Raw genomic sequence first — 13,301 nt, 5'->3', positions numbered from 1 at the left:
AGCCTTCCGTCATTGCAGTGAATAACATTTAGCACCTATCTGGACCTACAGTTTCTTTGCAGAATCCCAGTAGTAAAGAGACCTAAAATTTGCAGAACTGTTTACAGAGAATATTAGTCTGTCATCTAACTTAAGGGAAAGGCAAAACATTTTAAGTGCACCTGGATTTTTAAAAATACTTTCAAGGCACAGATACCCCTTTTCTTTGCGAAGCCTGTCACCAACTGAAGATGGTACAGGGACCTATTTTAGGGGGCCTCCCATTCCCAGATGGCTGAAGATGTAGATTGTGACTGACACACGATGACACGTCTGGTCTCAGGGTTGCACTAACCGGGCTGACAGAAACTGCTCCGTACAAATACTTAAACCAGCTTCTAACTACTGCTTGGGGTGTACTGTGAATAACTTTTTCCAACATTTTAATTATTTTGGGAATTTCACAGTTGGAGACTATCTTATTTTTCTATCACAAGGGCTTGTTAAATACAAACATTCAATGTCCTACTTTTTGCAACTCTGGCTACTGTTCCTCTCTTGTTCCAGGATCCTGGGGGCAAGGCGCTCGGTTTGGTGCATTTGGATGGATGTCTGTTTAAAAACAGTGGTGCTTTTGCTTAGCATTTGTTCCAATATTTAGAGGCATCCATCAGTAACAAGACGAAAGCAAAAATCTTCTTTGAAAGAGGGGCATTTTGGTGTTGTGCTCTCAGGTGATCCGGTTAAATGGAAACCAGAAGAACTCTCTGCAGGTTTCTGCATCTGCCTCACCCCTTACACGTCTCTGGCCTGGACAGGTCGAGCGATCACGTCCTTCATGCAAGGCCCAGTTCCACCAAGCCTGCTCACATAGCATGACGGAGTTTGAGAGCCGTGTTTCTTTCACTTTATTTAACCTTATGACTATTTCCCCTGAGACCTCTCCAGGAGGGTCTTTGAGATCTGTGTGTATTTCTTCATCTTATGACACACTAGCTCTTTCCTGGGCTCTCTGTCCACCAAGCCCTAGGCTACTGGTAGGTGGACTGACCCAGATCCCACCCTTGAGCAACCAGGGGTTTGGAGATTATACAGTGGCGATGCTCCGTGTTGACTTCCACATCTCTTGGTGTGCCTCTGTCCCCTGATCTGAGCACAGAGCTTGATGTCCATTTTCTTGCCTTCGGGGCTCTGTGCAAGGCTTGGCAGGCTGAGGGTGCCCAACAAAAGGAAATGGATGAACCCACCTATGCCCACTGTTTACAAGATGTGTGACTTGGGTGATTTTGTCCAATCTCCTGGTGCTTTTCACCCCTTAAAAATCAGGGATGAGGGGCGCCTGGGTGGTTCAGTCGGTTGGGCGTCCGACTTCGGCTCAGGTCATGATCTCACAGTCAGTGGGTTTGAGCCCTGCGTCAGGCTCTGTGCCAACAGCTCAGAGCCTGGAGCCTGCTTCGGATTCTGGGTCTCCCTCTCTCTCTGACCCTCCCCCTCTCGTGCTCTGTCTTGTTTTCAAATACTAAAAAATGAGGGATGAATGTGGATCATTTAGTGTGTTGGGGAGGATTGACAGCATTGGAAATAGCAGGGCCGAGGTCTTGTTGATGTTTGTGATGGCTGTGCCCATGTGAACCATAATCCCGGCAATGAGAACTGTCCCCCCACCCAATCTGGAAGATCATTGGTAGCCCAGGGCTTTGTGACTCTGCTATACCGGTCAGGATTCGTTTCATCGAAAAGAGAATACAAATAGATTATAAGAGCTTAGCTGGGGTATGCTCATTCTGCAGGTGGATAAAGGGCTTAAAAACAGGAGGTTCGGAGTCAGATGCTGACTCCTTGTTCAGTGCACAGAGCTGTTTACCTCCAATGTGAGATCTGAAGTTCAGGGATTAGAAAGAGGTAGCTTCTGGTTCCAAGGTCCTTCATCTTGAAGTTACAGGGTTTTGTGTTGAGTTGGGTACAGCTTTCAAAGTACCTAACACCTGCCCTAGCCTGGCTCCAGTTAGGATGGTGCCAGCCGAGGAGGACGGTGTCTGTCCACTGCAGGGTGGCTGCACACGTGTTTTGGTGGCGTTATGCCTTTGGCTGCTGGAGAAATGTCTCGTGGACCTTCTGGTTCTCGCCATCTCTGTGCAGAACCACTTGGTACAAATAATTCACAAGCAGGTGCCCTTTGTAATCTGCAGGTAAGCAAGCAAATAACGAGACTGTCAACTCTGTATAACTCAGAATTAGTGTACAGGGTTTTTTCCAGAACCAGGCTAGATGGTCTCCAGCCTGGTCCCGTGCGTAGCGGACATTTGGCCCTGCTGGCTTCCCCCTTCTCCTCCTGGCGGTTTAGCCCAGCCACCTCCTTGTCAGTGGGGCTGCCAGTGTCCCCAGACTATCCTGGACTTGGAAATCCAGCTCTTAATTGCCACTTTGATTTCCAATCTCTCAAAGCCCCTGGATGTGTCAGACTTTGTCAAATATTTTGGGAGATGGAGATATTTGGTGTCCCCATTCTTTTTTTTTTTTTCAACATTTTTTATTTTTGGGACAGAGAGAGACAGAGCATGAACGGGGGAGGGTCAGAGAGAGAGGGAGACACAGAATCGGAAACAGGCTCCAGGCTCCGAGCCATCAGCCCAGAGCCTGACGCGGGGCTCGAACTCACGGACCGCGAGATCGTGACCTGGCTGAAGTCGGACGCTTAACCGACTGCGCCACCCAGGCGCCCCTGGTGTCCCCATTCTTAAAGGATCCCATGGACCCTTCTGGGCAGCAAGTATAGCTTGCTGAGCCATTTGCACACCATTTCCCTTTTGCTGAGCCCATCCCGAATCCCACGCTAACCCTACCCTACGGTAAAACTCCCCCGTTCCCCTGGGCAGAGATGGTCCTCCCTTTCTCCCGTGCTGTTCTGAAATTTGCATGCCTCGCCCTGCACCTTGGCGGTCAGGATCCGAGTTTGGAAATTAATAGAGCTGTTTCCTAAATCAGAGGTCGGCAACCTCCAGGCCTCAAGTAGAACCCCGTCACGTGGACGTTCTGTGGCCATAGCACCATGAGACACAGCCATGCCTGCTTGTGTCCTCTGCTCGCTTCCCTGCTGGGATGTGCACTTCCAGCCCTCTCTAGGTCTGTTGACCCTGCTCCAAACTATGGGTGTTAGGATCTCTTGGGTTGGTGACCTTGAAAGACCAAGGTGTGACAGCTCACGTGAAACCAAGAATTAGCCCACCCAGCGTGAAATTGCTCCGGACTAATTCCAGTTTATGAAAGTTTGAGAGTGTGCAAGGGGGAGGGGGCAGAGAATCCCAAGCAGGCTCTGCCCTGACAGCGCAGAGCCTGATGCAAGGACCCATCTTCCTAACTGTGGGATCGTGACCTGAGCCAAAATCGAGTCGGATGCTTAACCAACGGAGCCACCCAGGTGCTGCTAATTCCGGTTCAAATGCTTTGATTTCTTTGACCTACCAAGATGCTAAATGCAAGATCCAAGTGCTGCATGGACCGGGGGTATCATGTCCTGGAATCGCGGGGTTTGCTTTGGAAGAGGCTCCACCCACCCCAGTTCCTACCTTGCCCCACAACTTAGACTCCCCTCATCAAAATTAATATTCAATTCGCTGATCTCCCAACAATCTGCTTAGCAAACAGTGCCTTTTTCCAAGAGCTGCTCGGAATTGAACTCGGCTGCCTCCGCGCTCAGCAGTGCCTGGAAATATGTGCGTTTACTCACAAATGTGTGTGTAACGGCTTTAAGATGGTTACTGTGGCCTCCACCTGAGATGCCACACTTTTATGTTATTTTTCCCTACTTCCAACTACCTGGGAATATTTTTTTTAGAGGACTTGCACTTTTATCGGGCTTGGGGGTGGGGGGGACTTTGACCTAAGTGTCCTCGATCACCTTGTGTTTCTGTTGTGAATGCAAAACTTTTGCGTAATGGAAGATGATGCCAAGTGGCTGAACCAGAGAAGGGCAGCGTCGCTGCCTTTTCTGTTCTGGCTAAACTGATTCAGAGCAGTCCAGCTAAATCATGTACAGAAGATACCATGGGGGAAGCTGCGAGTAGGTGAGATGCAGAATAGCAGAGGTGGTAACCCCATCAGGGTCTGTTCCAACTTGGCTGCTCTTGAGACCAGACATCGAAGGAGAGGAGTCTCGGGGCAGGTGGACCTCGGCTAGGACCACTCAGCCTGACCTTGTTCTCTTGGGCAGCCGGTTCCTGGACGGGGTGAGGGTGGGCACCCCCAGTGTGGGGGCGCTCTGGCCTCTGGGGGCTCAGCAGAGATGGTGGTTGGGTCCCTGGTTTGACTTGTCTCGGCGTGAGGGAAAGGAGGAGGGTTCTGGCTGTTGGCTGCCTTCCCTTCCAAGGTCAAGGCCATGAAACTGGCATCCCCGTGCACCTCTATTAAGTACCCCATCAGGTAGGTGGCATATCGATACCGGCTTCTGGTTTGAAGAAACAGACCTAGAGAGCCGAAAGGAGTTACCTAGGACTGCATTGCTCATTTGAGACCTGGGGCTTCAGTTTTGGAGGAAGAGGCAGGAGACCCTGAGTCTACTGCAGGAGCCTAGTTTCCACCTGCTAGAGGGAGCCTGTGCATGTTGTAGGGGCAGAAACTAGAGGTCTGTTTGACTCCCACCTCTGCCTCTTAGCAGCCTGTGCCCTTGGGAATGATGTGCTTTATGTCTTGGGCCCACTGCTGGGATGTGCCTTTCTGTAGGTACATGCGGATTGACTTAGATGATGCACGTGTGGGCTGGTTGGTGGTTACCCCCCCAATGTAAAGGAACTTCAGCTGTTCCCCATATGTGGACATTCTCACCCAAGCCCGTCATGCCCCCAGAGCCAAGCGGTGCACCCCCATAAAATTCTTTTGGGTTTGGGTTGGGTTTATACATTTTGCCCAATGGGTTATAGTTGCAGATCGGGCCCTGGGTTAGCAAAGGACCTACGCTTGCCTGTCTTCGTAGGATGCAATCCAAGACCCCAACCCTCTGAGTAATTCCACTGAAATCTCATTTTCTTAATGTAGCAGTAACCTTAGGTGAAGCTAGAATGCTATTACTGGATACAGACCGAGGATCTTGGAAAACAAAAGGCGTTTGGACGTCAAGGACACTAATGCTCTGGAATGAGCCTCTGCTCCAGGCTCTACTGTGTGTGCTGTCTTTACAGTGACCCGGGGTGGGGGTGGGGGGTGCCGTCCAATCCCTCACTATCCCAGGAAGGGAAGTGCAGGAAGCGTTCGGGCCTGCAGGCGGGCTTGAGTCCCCGGGTCAAACTCCCAGCTGCTGTGTCCCCCATCTCTCAGACCAGGGAAAGACACACACACATACGTGTGAAGCTTGTGCAGATTGTATATGCACATGCATCACACCCTCGTGTACACACACATGCATACACACCTACACATACTAACATACTGCACATAATACACGAATCCACACACGTACACATCCGCAGATACACTTACTGGGCACATCCACACACAACTGACACCATAGGCACAGGCACACCACACCCTCACAACATGCATACACCACCCATGTGTGTGCACCTGCGAATAGGTTTACACATGCGTGTACTAACACACACTAGGTGTAATACACAAACACTTTGCGCACATCTACACCAATTCACCTACCTCTGCAAATAATTCAATGTGCATACATCACCTGCTCGAATATAGAGCCCACACACACGGGGATTTCCCCGGGTAATGCAAATCCAAGATGCAGTCACGTGCTCAGATATCCTTACATGTGCGTCACACACAGGAACCTTGGTGTGCTAACTCCCTGCTGGCCCGAGGGGTCGCTCTCACATTCAGAACCATCGTCTCACGAGAGCCACAGTGAACTCTGAACTAGGGCTCCCACCCTGTCCTTCATCCCTCGGGTCCGTGTTGGTTCCGGGAAGCTCTGTAATCCTGGGAGATGCACCAGCCGTGCTAAGGCTCTTGAACGTGCCAGCTCTCATGCCTGTGGCTGCCTGCAGATCGCCAACACCTGGCTGTGTCACAACAGTTGCGGGAAAGCTACTGGGCCCACGTGAGTTCATCTCCCCCAATGGGCATTTTCCATCCCTGCCTTCTAGGCAAGTAGGTTAGGGCTTGGCCAGTAGTCCTGGGACCGACTGCACGCATGTGCTCTGCCTGTCCCATGGCGTTGTTCCTGTCCCCAGCCCCACGATGGCCTTAGCGCCTGGGTGTCTTAGGATGACACAGGTGACATTCTGAGGCATCCACCTCTTGTCCCTCAGAAGCCACATGGCAGCCACCGGGCCTCATGGGTGGCTTGCTCTTGGCACACTAGGGGACTGAAGATGTCTTCATCTCAACGGTAGGGGATCACCTTCCCGAGGGCAGGAGGAGCCTCTGAGGTGTCCTGAGCCAGGGCAGATGGCATCAGAGCCTCGGAGGGGGTGTGATGGGGGGCAGGTAACAATGGTTTATATTTGCAGGACTTCAGATGAACATCGGTGTAGCAAGAGGACAGATAGGAAGAGGCCAGACAGAAGTCCCAGACTTTTTCACCTTGTGGCTCATCTCCAGACCTCATCACGTATACAAGTGATGGAACCTCACCTGTCGCTGGGAGTTTGTGGGAGTGTGTCCACCTGCTAATGTATAGAAACCTAGGCTGTTAAAAATCTGCTTTGAAATTCCTTTAAGAAAAATACACTTCCCTGGGAAGTTGGCCGGTGACCCAGCAATGCCATCCTTGCTGTTTGCCCAAAGGGGTTAAGCTTCTGTCTACACAGAACATGCGCACGTTATTCACAACTGATGAGATTTGGAAGTAACCTGGATGCCCTTCCATCGGTGCGTAAACCGTGGCCCCTCCAGACGATGGAATCTCCTTCTGGGCTGAAAAGGAGTGAGTCTGCCCAGCCACACAGAGAAATTTGAAATGCATGTTACTCTGTGAAAAGCCAGTCTGAAGAGGCTGCAGGCTGTGGGACTCCAGTGATGGAACATCCTTCAAAAGGCAGTGAATCTCCTCCAAGAGTGACCCCTGATGTAAACTCTGGAGGCTGGGTGGTGATGTGTTAACGTGGCCTTGTCAGTCATAAAACGTTCCTCCTGGTGGGGTGTTGACTGTGGGGACGGCTGTGCACGTGTGGGAGAAGGTATATGGGAACCCTGTGTACCTTCCCCTCTATTTTGCTGTGAACCTCTGACTCTTGATTTTGGCTCAGGTCATGAGCTCACAGTTCCTGGGATCCAGCCCTGTGTTGGGCTCTGTGCTGACAGTGTGGAGCCTGCTTGGGACCCTCTCTCTCTCTCCACGCCCCCCAACCCCATGCTTGTGAGCTGGCTTGCTCTCAAAAGTAATAACTAGCAAGCTCTGTGCAGCCCTGCCCCCATGGCTGGATGACCATGTAGCATGGCTGTGCTGGAGGGGACACCAGCCCTGGGCAAGGCAGTGATCTGCTAATGTGTATCCTTTCCTGCTGTCGGCTGGTGCGGCTTCTGGAGATGATCTGGTGGTGGAAACCAGGCCACCATGTACACAGCGTCTCCATCAAGGGGTTTTTGTCACGGTGACCAGGAGCAAGAGGGGCTGTGCCTTGGCTCCATGGATGCCAACAGCAACTCCTCTGGCCTGTGTGCACAGATCTAGAATGTTCCTTTTCTACCTTCCACTTTGGAGTTTCCCCCAACCTCCTGCTGCCTGAAGAAAGTAGAAATTGTTTGCTGACCCTGAAACGACACAAACAGCCCAACCTCGAGCTCCTTTCTGTTCTCTGATCTACAAGTACCTGAGAAAGAAAATTTGTTCGAGAGAAACTGAACGCAGTTGTGAACGTCTGCTATCTGGTTCACTCTTCCCCTACATGCCGGTGAGGGCTGCTCGGTGTTCCCTGGAGGACCCGGCCTCCTTCCCAGTCTGTGCTGGGGGTGCCCACCCACCCCTCCTGGCTCTCGAGGGCTGGTCACCCTCCCGGAATCTCCTTTCCCAGCTGCTGCTCCTCCTCCTTGGTGTTCAGGATGAACAGAGGTTTCCATCCGGGGCTCCTGCTGCACCTGCTGACAATTGCACTCTAGGGAATCCTCTTGCTGGGCTTGGAGCCAGCCTTGGGGAGGCAAACACCTGATAATGTAGATTCGGCACTCAGATCCCCAGGACCCAGAAGCCAGGTCTGTCCCCCGCCTTGACCCAGGCTGAATTTGGTAGTCATTTACTCACCATGTGTAGCGATCAGGGGTATTTTGAGGAAATGTTACTAATGAAAAGCAGATTCCAAAAAATATCTTCACAAGACTTCAGAACCTATTTATATCCAACATCCATCGTTGGTTATCTGGAGTTTTTTAGTGCTCGGCAGTTGCTAAACAGCAAGTAAGAAAGTTGCTAAAGGCCACCTCAGGGCAAACGGGTGGTAAGGTGGAGGCATTCAGAGCAACAGAAACCAGAGTGTGTAGCAGGTGGAAATGCTCTCCGGGTTGGGGCCACGCCATCCCACGTGCCTGAAAAGTCCTGCGAGGTAGGACTTGCGTTCTCACGGGTGGCAGTGGGTGTGTGCTGTTGTAAGAATGAGGGGAGGGAGTTGGGGCTGGGGGGACCATCTTCGGGTCCCCAGAGCTTCAGAGGCCTTGGTAGCAGGTGCCTGTGACAGGTGCAATGTAACAAGTGACACGTGCTTCTGCGACGTCAGGTGGTGCTGTCTAGCTCGTGAGCCCAGGGAGCAGTGTCCCTGCTGCCAAGGGCATTTGCTGCTCTGTCTCCCCACCTAGTGTGGTGTGTTTATGGGGCTTGTCAAATATTCTGGAATTCAGGAAACCAGTCGGATCCTTTAACTAGTTGGGACACCTTTGTGCTTCTGGTAGTTTGTAGGCAAGACAGATCGGCTCTTAGCTTTTTCTCACTCTTCATCTTGGCGGTGTCTCGTTCAGGCACTGCCTCCCCCAAACCCTCCAGGCCCTATGTCCAGATTGAGATTGATGCTCAGAAACCTCATTCAGTCTCTCAAAGGGTTTTTGTTGTTGTTTGATGATTCCTTGTAAGTATAAGGCTAAGATAGGAGTCCCTACCCTTCCCAAAATTCCAGGCATTTTTTCCCTTGGAGTGACATATGGAAATCTGACTTGACAAAAGCCTTAATTCCATGGATGCTTGATTCTGCCTTTTCACCCTGGCATCATGGAGCAAATGGATGCCCAGAATGGTACCCTGTGTGTGTGACGTGTTTGGCTGTGTGTGCCTTGAGCTGTGGGGGATTAATTACTCCCGTGCACATCTTTTGTTACGGCATGGGTAACTTCTGCTGTCCAGGGGCAATGCTGTAGGGGACACTGAGGGGAGGGGAGAGGGGGGTCTGGCTCAATCTGGGGTAGACGGCAGGGCTGATGGCAGCCAGCAAGGAAGACTCCAGGTTTGTCCTAACCAGACTCTGGTGGAGTGTGGAAGGTTTGAGTTTCTCTCCCTTCTGTGCCACCTGACAGCTGCTGCCTCTGGTCCCCTGGCATCACTAGCAGTGTGAGTATTCGGGCACCTTTCTCAGGAAGGTTCGGCACAGCCACTGGCCTCTCCCACAGCACGTGGGCACAGGGGAGCAGGCTGAGTGCGAGGCTCCTGGTGTGAGGTGTCGGGGAGCAGAGAAGTCACTTTTGGGACCCTTGTTTTTCTCTGCACGGACAGGAGAGGAGGGTTCCGGGGAGAAGGGAAGCGGGAATTAACAGGCAGGTTTAAACTTCCCAGACTGTCTCCAAGGTTGGAAATGGTTGAAGGTGTTCTTAGGGATAGAAAAGCCCTCACATGGTGTGAGAAGCCCTGGGAATCAGCAATCTGGAAACATCTGTCTTAGGCAAGCTGCCCCTGGGGAGGGGAGGGACTCCATCACTTCTCTCCACGGCAAGTACCCGAACACCTATCTGTGTCCCCCTTAAGTACTAACCCCACCCCTCACCCTTAAATTTGTCTCTGAATTTGACCACAAAGTTCTCCGGGTTTCTCTACTTGTAGCCTGTGTCAATGTCCCTGTTATAAGGCTGAATAATAATTCATATGTATAAACCACCATACACGTTAATTTTTGAGAGCAATTTTAGGTTTACGGGAAAATTGAGCCAGATGGCAGAGAATCCCCCAGTACCCCTCCATCCCTGCTTTCCTTGTTAATGTCTTATCTGGATGCGTCTATTTGCTGCAACTGATGAACCAGTGTTGATAGAGCATTGACGGAAGTTCAAGGTTACATTAGGGCTTGCTCTTGGTGTCCTACCTCCTATGGATTCTACCCAATGCGGAATGTCACGTGTCCCCCAGGATGGTTTCGCTGCCCTGGAAACCACCCCCCTCCCCTGTGATACATCTCCCTTCCCTCCCAGCCCCTGGCAACTGCTTTTGCTGTTTTTATAGTTTTGCTTTTTCCAGGATGTCAGGGAGTTGGGAACCTATGAAACATAGCCTTTTTAAACTGGCTTTGTTCACCTAACAATACACATTTAAGGTTTCTTTCCCCTTGTCTGTGACTTGATAGCTCATTTTTATTGCCGAACAATCCATTGTCTGGATGTGCCACAGTGTTTCCTCGTTTTTAAAGGCAATGTTGGCTTCGATTAGAATAATGGATGGAGGTTGTGGGTCCCTGAAGTGGAAGGAGAGAGACCCAATAAGGTCTTCGGGGCACCTGGGTGGCTCAGTCTGTTGAGCATCTGACTCTTGATCTCTGCTCAGGTCATGATCTCATGGTTTGTGAGTTCAAGTCCTGTGTTGGGCACTGTGCTGATGGCGTGGAGGCTGCTTGGGATTCTCTTCCTCTCTCTGTCCCTCCCCAGCTCACACCTACACTCCCTCTAAATATTAAAAAAAAAAAAAAAAAGTCTTCCAAGTTGTCCAGGCAAGAGATGTCCATGGTTTGCTCTAGGGAGGTGGGAAATGGACAGATTCCAAAAGTATGAAGGATTAACGAATGACTCTGGAATTTAGCGGTCCTTGGAAGCAAGAGACCCTGACTTCTGTCGAGGGAGAACATCATCCCAAAAGCAGAAGCTTCTCTCCTGGTCCTGGATGATCACAGTGGCTGTCCTCAGCAGTCCTGGACAATCATGATGGATGTCCTCAATGGTAGAGATAAGGAGCCTCCAGGATGCTGTGCTAGGAAGACAGTCACTGGTCATGAAACTGGAGGAGTCCCAGGTCAGCTCTGCCACTTTCCACATTAGATCCTGGTTGCAATTAGAAAGTGGAACTTTAAAAAAAGTTCTGATGTTAAGCTTCTACCTGTAAAACACTGGTTTTGTCACCCAGGCGACTCTAGAGCAGTTCTGGAGAGGAGTCTTCTAGAATCCCGAAATAAGCAGTTGGTGTGACCTGTGGGCATAAGGAAGGAGCTTGCTTTCCGAGGTTTGGATCAGATTAGGGGGACAGAAGGTTCTGAACTTAAATAGGATTCTGGGATCCTTGTATTGCTAACAAGATTCCTTTGGTCACAAGTGGGGAGGAACCAGCTGGAGCAGCTTAAGCGAATACAGAGGTCTTTAAAAGCTGGGGGAAACCAGGGACGGGCACACAGCGTTGCCTCCTTTCTTTGCTTGCTCTTTGTGTCCAAGGCACAGGGTCACTGCCCCAACAGTGGTGGTTAATCGTTCTGCAGTTTCCAGCTGACCCCCGACTCTAACCCGGACTCAAGGGAAGGTGACTTACCCGCCTATGGCCATGGGGTTGCAGGGCAGATAGGCACACAATGAAAACCTAACTTGGGGGCGTGTGGGTGGCTCAGTCGATTGAGCATCTGACTTCGGCTCATGATCTCGGGGCTCATGAGTTTGAGCCCCACATCGGGTTCTGTGCTGACAGCTCTGAGCCTGGAGCTGGCTTTGGATTCTGTGTCTCCCTCCCTCTCTGCTCCTCCCCCACTCACATGTGTGCACGCCCTCAAAAATAATTGAAAAAATACATAACCAAAAATACATCCCAGGCCAGGTGGCAAGAAGTCCAACTGAGGAAAAACAAGACAGGGCTGCTGGCGATGGGTGGGTGGTGCTGAATCTTATGAGAGGAAGACCGTGCTTTTTAGCGTAAGTTGCATGTAATGGGGTAAGTACATGCTGAAAAAAATCTGTTGTTCATCCAAAACTCAAAATTGGGGTCCTGAATTTTACTTACTAACCTTGGCAACTTTTCCAATTAAAAAATCAAAGTGTAAAAACTCCACAGAACATCCTATTAGTTTCAAGTGTACATCATGGTGATTCAATTTTTTATTCAAGTAGGATCATCTAACATTTAGTTTCAGGTGTACGATTTAGTGATTCAACAATTCTGTGCTCAGTGCCCATCCGTGTATGCTTCATCCCTGTCACCTATTTCGCCCATCCCCTCCACCTCCCCTGTGGCAAATACTAAATTTATAAGAGTCTGTTTTGTCTGTTTTCTTAAATTCCACACCTAAGTGGAATCCACGATGTTGTTGCAGATAAGATTTCATTTCTACGGCTGGGTGATATTCCATCAAATGGATATGCCACACTTCACCTATCGATGGACACTTGGGCTGCTTCTGTATCTTGGCTATTGTAAATAATATTGCAATAAACATACAGGTGCATGTTTTTCCCAATTAGAATTTTCTTTGGGCAAATACCTAGTAATGGAATTACTCGATTACATGGTAATTCTATCTTTAAATTTCTTTTTTTTTAATCTTTATTTTTGAGAGCATGTGAACAGGAGAGGAGCAGAGAGCGAGGGAGACACAGAATCCAAAGCAGGCTCCGAGCTGTCAGCACAGAGCCTGACGTGGGGCTCGAACCCACAAACTGCGAGATCATGACCTGAGCCAAAGTCGGATGCTCAACCCACTGAGCCACCCAGCTGCCCTGGTAATTCTATTTTTAATGTATTTGTTGTACCTCCATACTGTTTTTCATGGTGGCTGCACCAATTTGCATTCCCACCAACCATGCACAAGGGTTTCTTTTTTCCTACAACTTCACCAATACTTGAGTTTTGATTTTAGACGTCTGACAGGTGTAAGATAGGTCATTGTGGTTTTTATTTGTATTTCCCTGGTGATGAGTGATGTTGAGAATCTTTTCATATGCCTGCCAGCTGTCTGCAGGTTGTCTTTGGGAAAGTATCTATTCAGGTCCTCTGCTTATTTTTAATTGGATTACTTGTTTTCTTGTGTGTTGTTACATAATTTTTTATACGTTTTGGATATCGACAATTTATCAGATCTATCGTTGAAAATATCTTCTCCCATTCAGTAGGTTGCCTTTTGTTTTGTTGATGGTTTCCTTTGCTGTGCAGAAGCTTTTTATTTTGGTGCAGGCCCTATAGTTTATTTTTGCTTTTGTTTCCCTTGCCAGAGGAG

This window comes from Neofelis nebulosa, chromosome 11, assembly GCF_028018385.1.
Source record: "Neofelis nebulosa isolate mNeoNeb1 chromosome 11, mNeoNeb1.pri, whole genome shotgun sequence".
NCBI classification, from domain to species: domain Eukaryota; kingdom Metazoa; phylum Chordata; class Mammalia; order Carnivora; family Felidae; genus Neofelis; species Neofelis nebulosa.
The sequence above is the reverse complement of the archived record's forward strand: the minus strand, read 5'-3'. Positions refer to the sequence as shown.